General features: G+C 40.7%; 1 long non-coding RNA gene across 1 annotated transcript in view; it reads left to right on the top strand.

Moving 5' to 3' along the window:
* Positions 1–740: 740 nt before the first annotated feature.
* The window catches only part of LOC142491954 (uncharacterized), a 56,289-nt gene continuing 48,394 nt past the window's right edge, over positions 741–8,635 (top strand). Inside the window, exon 1 of the long non-coding RNA XR_012800613.1 lies at positions 741–1,121. This is a non-coding gene — a long non-coding RNA (uncharacterized LOC142491954). The remainder of the gene's footprint in view (positions 1,122–8,635) is intronic.

Below are 8,635 nucleotides of genomic sequence, written 5' to 3'. Positions count from 1 at the left end.
TGTTGTAAAATAATATACTTTGTTAAGCTGTGATATGTTTACTTCTTCCGTGTTTGACATACTGTAATACAAAGGTGATAAGATAAGGTAGTGTTGTCTTTCATATATTTCCATTGTTATTACAGATATAATTAATTATTTAATGCTGCTGTGACCCCATAGATTGGAATGTGACCTTATTGAGTATTACTCCACATCATTAAAACGTGTATAGTATAATAATTACAATTATATTATAAAAACCATGTGAGTAATATCTGAACCTAAAATGTTACCTAAAATCATTGTACTTTCTCATTGTATTTGTGACGGTAGGGGTGAATGTGACTGCTTTTAATAACGGCCAAGCCTGCCATTACCCCTACCTATCAGCAATACATCAGTATTATGTTTGCATATATATATCTGTATTGTAAGCCTGGCTCCAGCATTTCAGGAACCAGGGGTTAATGTTATGTTCAGCTGCAATGTTGCAAAGTGACCTGTGATCTTTCCAAGTAACTCTTTGCATGTAACTGTATTTGTTGTTGCATTTCCACCCACCAATCAGGGGCTGGGTAATATTGCAAACACCTGGGGGAGGAAGACCCCTAGATAAGATCAGCTCAGCTTTAGGCCTCGTTCAGGGTGCCAGAGGCAGGAGTTGGAGGGAGGGCGTTCGGGAGGGAGGGCGGCAGTCTGCTGGGCGATGTGTGTGTTCATCCCCAGCAGACGTTTTCAGGAGTTGAGGAGGGGGCGGGGCTACAGACGTGAGGTTAGGGATCGAGGCTGCAGTCTTGAAATCATTCTCAAGAATGATTTCATTGGCTGCCTAGGTCCCAGTGACGCTGCTGCAGCTTCAAAAAACGATTTTTTTGTTTATTGAAACTGTAGCCAGCGTCAACTCCGGGCTTCGGAGACAGGGCAGCTGCTACCCTGACAACCAGTATTCAATTTGAATACTTTGTGTCCCACGGCAGCTCGCACGGCAGCACGCCCTCCCTCCGAAGCCTGCACCCTGAACGAGGCCTTAGCTGTGAATTCAGAGTTCTTTAGCTGAGGCAATTGGAAAGGAGCTGGGAGTAACTGGGAGAAGCTGCAGACGACCCTACAGGAAGAAAGAACAAGGAACATTGCTTTAGGTAGGTCCCTGCATCCAGATTTATAGGGTACGCCCAGTTTCCCAGGTGTAAGTGTGCATGTGTTGATTTACTGTAAATAATTGTGGATATTTATTTTTCCAATAAATTAATTTGATACATTGTGTGTTTCTGTCTGGCAAATGGATCCCTGGTGTGATAATCATGGTCTCCCGTAACAGTATTAACAAGATTAATCAATTTGTTTATTTCTCAGCTAATTGTCGTTACTTTCAATTTTCACCCTATTCATATATTTTATTAAAAACCCCTTTAGTTCTTTCGTCTTTCTTTACTTGTCCCTAACAAAAGTAGCCAATATTATATTGTGTTTTTGTTTATGTGGCGCCAATCACGTACGAAAACAGTTAACAGACACAATGCAGGGAAGGAAAATATAAATGGGTAAAAGTGCATAATATGTCAAAGTAAACATTGAGTTAGGGGTCCCTAGAGTTTACAACCTAACTGAAAAATACAGCACATTGTGTATTGTGTGCCTCTGTGCTTTTCCAATTCGTATTTTGAGTTTTATTTGCAAAGCTATTATATCTTAAATTATGCATCTACATTAAATATAGTTTAAATGTGTTACATGGCTGAATGCTTCCAGTTTAGTACAGCCAAGAGAGTTGCAGATAATGATATCTGTGTTTTCTTTATGTAGACTACAAACATCCCCTCTTTAGAGATCTTTTTGTCCCTCAATGTTAGCATTGTTGCCACTTAATCGCTAACTGCAACATTGTACATTGAAAACGAAAAGATAACTTGAAATACCTAAAACAGAGATAATACTGTATACTATGGCAAATTATATTAACAATGCAACATTTCAGCTAGATGTTAATAGTGACCACAATACAAAACATATTACTGGAACGAGGAAGTATTGTGTACCTGGGTAAAATAAGCGAGGTAGTCATTGTGACTATGGTGATAGGTTCTGTATCAGTGGTAGGACTAGAGATGATGTCACAGTTTGTACAAGCAAGAATAGGATAAATACAGATGTGGCAAGACTTGCTGTTCCTGGTACCGGGGCAAAGTTCGAGATTCCTCCTGTTGGAAGACTTTGTTTGCTGAAGGAAGCTTACAAAATGACACGGTTAGGTGTTTAAAATTGTCATTTCAGTATCTGAAAAAGAGAAGGTGGTTATTGGTGTCTTAAAAACAACTGCCACTTTTCTTACACAGTACTATAAAGAACGTGCATGACTGTAGCCATAGCTTCAAAATACACTACCACTAGCATCACTTATTATTAATTCAAACAACTACAGAAGCCACAAAACATCACTGTGCAGCCGTGATGATGGGGCCGCGACATGCGATGAAGTATCGAGGCATTTCACTTATTTACCAACGGTTATGGGAATAGTCTTTTTACATCTGTATGGGCTTTCTTGTTAGTACAAATACAAGAAAGCAACTCGTTCTATGCATATCTTTAAAGCAGCAACCCCCCTCAGAAGCCTATATGAGTTGAACTCATATAATGCTAGTATATTGCCCCTAATCATGTCCTCCTCTTTTTCATAAAAAAAAAAACAAAAAAAACATTCAAGTGTTAAAAAACACAATTTTCTTATTCTCTAGCTTGCGGGGTTACCATGGTAACCTTTAGACTGCAATGGGCTCTGGGAACAGCTTCATTTAACCTCCTGGACTCTTAATATTTCAAAAGCTTATATCTCCTGAACAAAGAAGATATCTCTTTTTGTTGGTTGACTGGTAAATTAAACTGAGCACTTGTTACCTAATTGGTAAGGTTCTATTGGGAACAATTCTAATAAACCTCTACTGATCTACTCATCTCTTTTTTCGTGTCAACAATATGTTCTGACCTATGTGCGAAACATGCCACAAGCCCGCCACTATGGAGTATAGTCCCAGAGGACAAAGAGGTGGTCCAACACTTCATTTCTACGAATATTTATTTATACATCAACAACTTACACACAGTGTAGGAACATTATGGTCCGACTACATCAAGCTATGGTAAGCAAAAAGTTCGGTATTACTGCCAAAAAAAGTGTTTGTGTTTACAGTGGCAAAGTTTTTCAACGTTGCAGCACTACAAATAATGTATTATTTTGGCATTGTCCTGCCATGCATCACGTTCCGATATCTATCGGCAGAAATACCACGGTATTTTTTGTCACCTACTCCAGGCTGGTGTTAGCCCTCTCTTGACTAGATATACTGTATAATGGGCAATACATTGAAATATGTGATCATATATAACTTTAAATACATTACAGTGAATATTAACCCACTAGTAGCCCAAGTGGCCAACTAGTCATGGGTTTAGCCAGATGCGATATAAACTCCATTTTAACGAGCTTGATGTATCCCGGCCTATGGTGGCTATGCTGTTTGTAAGTTGTTCATGTATAATAAAATATTTCTGTGTGTGCGTCCGTGACGGAATATGTTGGCGCTTGACCAATAAACGCTAATAATAATAGTGATTAAACAACGATTGCACATGTTGGAATAAATGGCAGGTGATAGTTCTGCAATGACATTGATATGGTGGTGTATTAAGTGCCGAATCCGTATCTTCTGTAGAGAATAGTTTTGTGTAAGTACCATATGCACTTTACAGATCAATGTATGGGGTGGTGTGGCTCTGTTAATGAAGACTGGGTGATCTAAATTGATTTTAACACGTCCTTCTGCCATTCTGGAATGTCCCTGACATGTGCCTGTCAAATCCTATGTGCAGTGTGCTGTATTGCAATTGGGAAGTGCTTTTAGTCCGATTAGGAGAAAAGCACTATATAAAATAAAGTTATTATTAAATGTACCACCAATTTCTTTGCATAGCAATATACAATGTAAAAGTTTATTGAACATGTACTGACCTCTTGTGGTTGTTTAGCAGTGCTGTAACTCTTTTAAAAAGGTTATTTGAAAGTTGGCACAACCTCTTTTCTCAGTGCGTTGGCTACATTTGTCACTAGATAACCAAACAACACCATAATAAGAAGAACAATATCTAACAAAGTACCAAATGCATATATCTATGTATGCCTTTGTATTGAATATAAGATATTTGAATGAATAGCAATCTAAGGTTGGAGCTTAATCATGGATTAGAAGATCACTTCAACATTGAAACAGTTTCTTCATACAAAAACCATGTGCAGCATTATTACAGTGATTAACAACTTCAGGGGAACATATTGAATTGCAATGCATTATCAATTGCTATATGAGTTTCGTGGATTTGTGCAACTTGTATGCATTACTTTTTCAGATCAGTAATTATAGACTAAATGGTAGTGATTCAGATTTGCATCCCAATTCTTTTCCCCACAACCTACTATGCATGTTCAATTCCCCTCTCTCTAGTCCCATGTCACTAACTGTGCTATCTTCTTCTGGATGTCCAACCGCTATCCCAAATTCAATATCTTTTCATCTTTCATCACACCTATAGCATTCCTGGCCCAAATGATCAAATAGCAATAAATACTCCATCATGTTCTCAAAACTTAAAACCCAATGTCTATGAGTCACCTTTGACTGCTCCTTGTCCTTTTATCCCCACATACATTTTTTTTAAATCCAGTTCTGCTGTTTGTCCATTCACAATACTACTTCTTCCCATAATTAAACAACATTTGAATGTCCCTGTAACAGGGCCATAACCCCTGTCTCAAAGGGCTTCAATTGAAAGCATGTCTAGGTCTGAGAAATCCAGCAGGGAGCTGGTTAATTGCGGTTAGACAATTAACCAGTCTCGACCTGACTCATCAGACAGATAGAAAAATCTCCTGCTCAAACTGCAGGATATCTCTTGAGCACATAGGAACTGTGTTGCCAGAAAGAGACATTGTCTTGAGCATAGCTACACATTCAGGCACGAAAGCTACACTGCACTGGGGAAAGACACAACGCCACACTCTGACTGGGGGGACTGTAACAGACGGTGACCCATCTGATCAAAGTCTACCTCACCCCTTGTGCAAAGAAACCCCCACCTGGGTTTTTTAAATGGCTGCTCAGAAAAGGGAAAAGTATACAGAGGCGCCTGTGAGAGCTACAAACTCTGCAAGCGAAGTGTAGCCACCTGTAGGACTACTAGCTGGGGTTCTAGCATCTACGGAGAAAATTACTGCAATAGCGCTTCCCAAGGTCAGTGGGAAGAATACACCTCAGTCCGCCAAAATGGAGGGCAAAATGTGGTGTTCCTGTAATGAACCCGGCTACACGGAAGAGTGTCCCTTCCGGTCCTACGAGGATATGGATGAAGAGGAAGATATCTTATGTGGGCCCCGAAATGAGACGCACCCACAAAACACTGCTACGATGGTTGAGGTGCCCTTAAGTACGCACCAAAAAGACAGATCTCTATGACCACAAATATGATTGGAGGCAGCAAGAGCCAGATAAGCTGAACGCGATTATTCCTGCCAACTAATGCAACTGCAAGAAAAGCATGGTGTTGCTGTGAAACTGCTGAAGTTTCAATAAAGAAGGAGACTCCAGTATCCCCGATGGGATGGAGCTGTCCGAAGCAAAAAGGCGGAAATAGAAATGAGGTTCTCCACTTACCATGGAAGGGTCAGACATGTCTGCAGATCCTGTGGAGAAAAAGAGAGGCCACGAGTAACGGTCAGGTGTGAGAACTACAACCAAATTGATGTACAGGAATCGAAGTATCCTGAACAAAGTGCAATTGACCTCTCTACTGATAAGGGGGTTGTGCTTGTTGAGGATAAGCCTGCGAGGGATAAGAAATCTGTAGACATGGTTCACCTGGTAATGAAGGAGCTTCAAAACGGTGCTACTATAGCAGAGATACCCCACCAGACATCACTTGGGATTTCCCCACACATTGAAGAATCGATCAGCGTAAAAAGAAATACGTCAAGACGATAAGTCTACCAACTACCAAACTTAGACGCCATGGGGGTCAATCAGAGTGGATAAAAACTCCACCCAGGTTGAACCACCCGTGATCATGGATACTGAATCCGATGCAGGTGGTCACCCTAGGCTCAGGGAAGAAAAGATTGCCCAATGCATGGAAAAACTTGTGAACAAGTGGTTAAATGAAGAAAACTTGGTAAAATAGAAAGAGGAGCTTGAGCGAAGAGTCCTCTGCAGAGGTGAGGAAGCTAAGCACATCATGGAAAGATTGTGCTTGGGAAAGGTCCTCCCTGAGCGACTAAAGAGCACTGATTTCAAGCACCTTTTGAAGAGACCCTGGTTACCTGGAGAAAGGGCTCCAATCAAAGTTCTGTCTTGTTTCACACACTCCCCCTCATGTCTCCTTTATGTCTAGACTTCCTTTGCATTTCAAAAGATAATAGTCTTCTACAGTATGTCTCTGGTGTTAATTTCCACCCCATACTATCTGTTTCTACCTCATCTTATTTCACACTTCCTGTCTACATCCATTGTAACCAGATATCCCTCTTACGTACACTGTATATTATATTGTGTTTTTGTATTTCTGCCATACCCGGTAAAGGACCCTGAGAGGTTTGAAAGCTTGTAGCATTTCAACAACTTGTTGATCCAATAAACGGTATCATACCACCTTCTCCCTCTACTTCCTTTGTAACTACATGCATACCAGTTTTAGTAATTTCAACTGCTAGCAATTGGTTATGAGAACTGTGTGATTACAAATAACATTTGTCTTCTGTGGCTCGCATGTACTAATTGAGCTTTGCTTGAGCAGAACTTAATTGAGTCAGGTGACTTCTTAGGCCTATATACTGTAGGTAGGGACAGACTAGGACAGCAGCCTACTACAGGGGTAGGCAGTCTATCTTTGAAGAGGCCTGCCTTTTTAAGTGGCATGCAATATGGAGTTTAACAGGGAGTGAAACAAGAAGTGGACAACTGTACATCTACAGGCCTTGGATTCTGATTTTGAACTGCACTGGAACGGAGGAGAGTTTATATTACAGACATAGGACGCAGCTCTCTCCACTCTAGAGCACCACCACTCATATATTACATTTCTCACAACTTCTACTTTATCCTTATCCTAATCTAATTTTCACTGCCCAGTCCTCACGCATCTCTCAACACTAAACTATCACTAATACTACTCTACTATTTATATTTGTTCTGTCCTCACTTCTTTGCAAACTACACTTTTTTTCTTTCTAGCCTCATTATTCCTTTAAATCCATTCATATTTCTCCATCTCTCCTTCATTCTCCACTTCTTAGTTCACATGAACTCCTTTCCTATCTGTGCCCTCTAACACTAACCAGCTATACCCACTGCACAAAAAAGGGTGTGTGTGCAGAGCACGCGCATTTTAAGTTAAACTTCTTTGTCTTTTGTAACTGTTTTGTCGCAGAAATTGTATTTGTGATGGTGCTGTTTTTAATTAAATCAATTTTAATTCAATCAAATTTAATCAAAACACAATTTCAGTGACAAAACGCAAAGATGTTTCACTTAGAATGTGTGTGCTCTACACACACACCCTGTTTTAGCTATTTGCACTTCTATATTTATACTAACGGTGAATTCCTCGTTTGTTTGTGTCGCTGTGTGCGTGACAGTGGACGACAGTGGGTGACAGTGTGTGGGGGGAGGGGTGACAGTGTGTCAGTGTGTGTGGGTGACAGGGTGACAGTGTGTGTGGGTGACTGACCTGGGTGGGTGACTGACTGACCGACCTTGACTGACTTGGGTAGGTGATGGACTGACTGACCTGGGTGGGTGGGTGACTGACCTGGGTGACTGACTGACCTGGGTGACTGGGTGACTGACCTGGATGGGTGGGTGGTGGGTGGGTGACTGACGTGGGAGGGAGACTGACTGGTGACTGACTGGGTGGGTGACCCACCTGTGCAGCAGAGAGTTCCATGTGAGGCAGGCATAGGAAGGGGTCCATAATGATAAAAATTACTATTATCCAGATATGATTAATAGTGCATTTACCTATTCAAAATAAAACATTATCTAGCTAGCATAAAGTAAATAAAACTTTCACTTACCCCTGCCAGGATGAAGGCCACCCTCATCACCATCCTCCATGTCCATGTCCTCCGTTGGCAGGAACACAACAATAACAAATTAAATCTAATGGCCCCTAACCCTTTAATCACTTTAGTGGTTAGTAACCACTAAAGTAATTAAGGGGTTAACCTCCCTCCCCTGCTACCCACCCGGGCGGCCTAACCTCCCACCCTGGGGCAACTATCCCCACTCTCTCCCCTTTGATTGATTGGCACAGTGGTACATTATGCCCATATAATATGGGCATTAGAAGCCACTATAGCAGTCAATCAGCAACCTAAAAAAAACAACAGCACCAAAAAGACACAACAATAAAAAATACCCAAGAACCTAAACACCAGAACAATAAAATAAATCAAGCCCCTAAATACCAGAAGAATAAAAGAAATCTAACACCTAAACACCAGAACAATAAAATAAATCAAACCTAAACAACAGAACAACAAAAGAAATCAAACACCTAAAACACCAGAAGAATAAAAGAAATGAAAAGCCTAAACACCAGAAGAATAAAA

Source organism: Ascaphus truei, chromosome 4, assembly GCF_040206685.1.
Source record: "Ascaphus truei isolate aAscTru1 chromosome 4, aAscTru1.hap1, whole genome shotgun sequence".
Classification (NCBI taxonomy): Eukaryota; Metazoa; Chordata; class Amphibia; order Anura; family Ascaphidae; genus Ascaphus; species Ascaphus truei.
The sequence above is the reverse complement of the archived record's forward strand: the minus strand, read 5'-3'. Positions and strand labels throughout refer to the sequence as shown.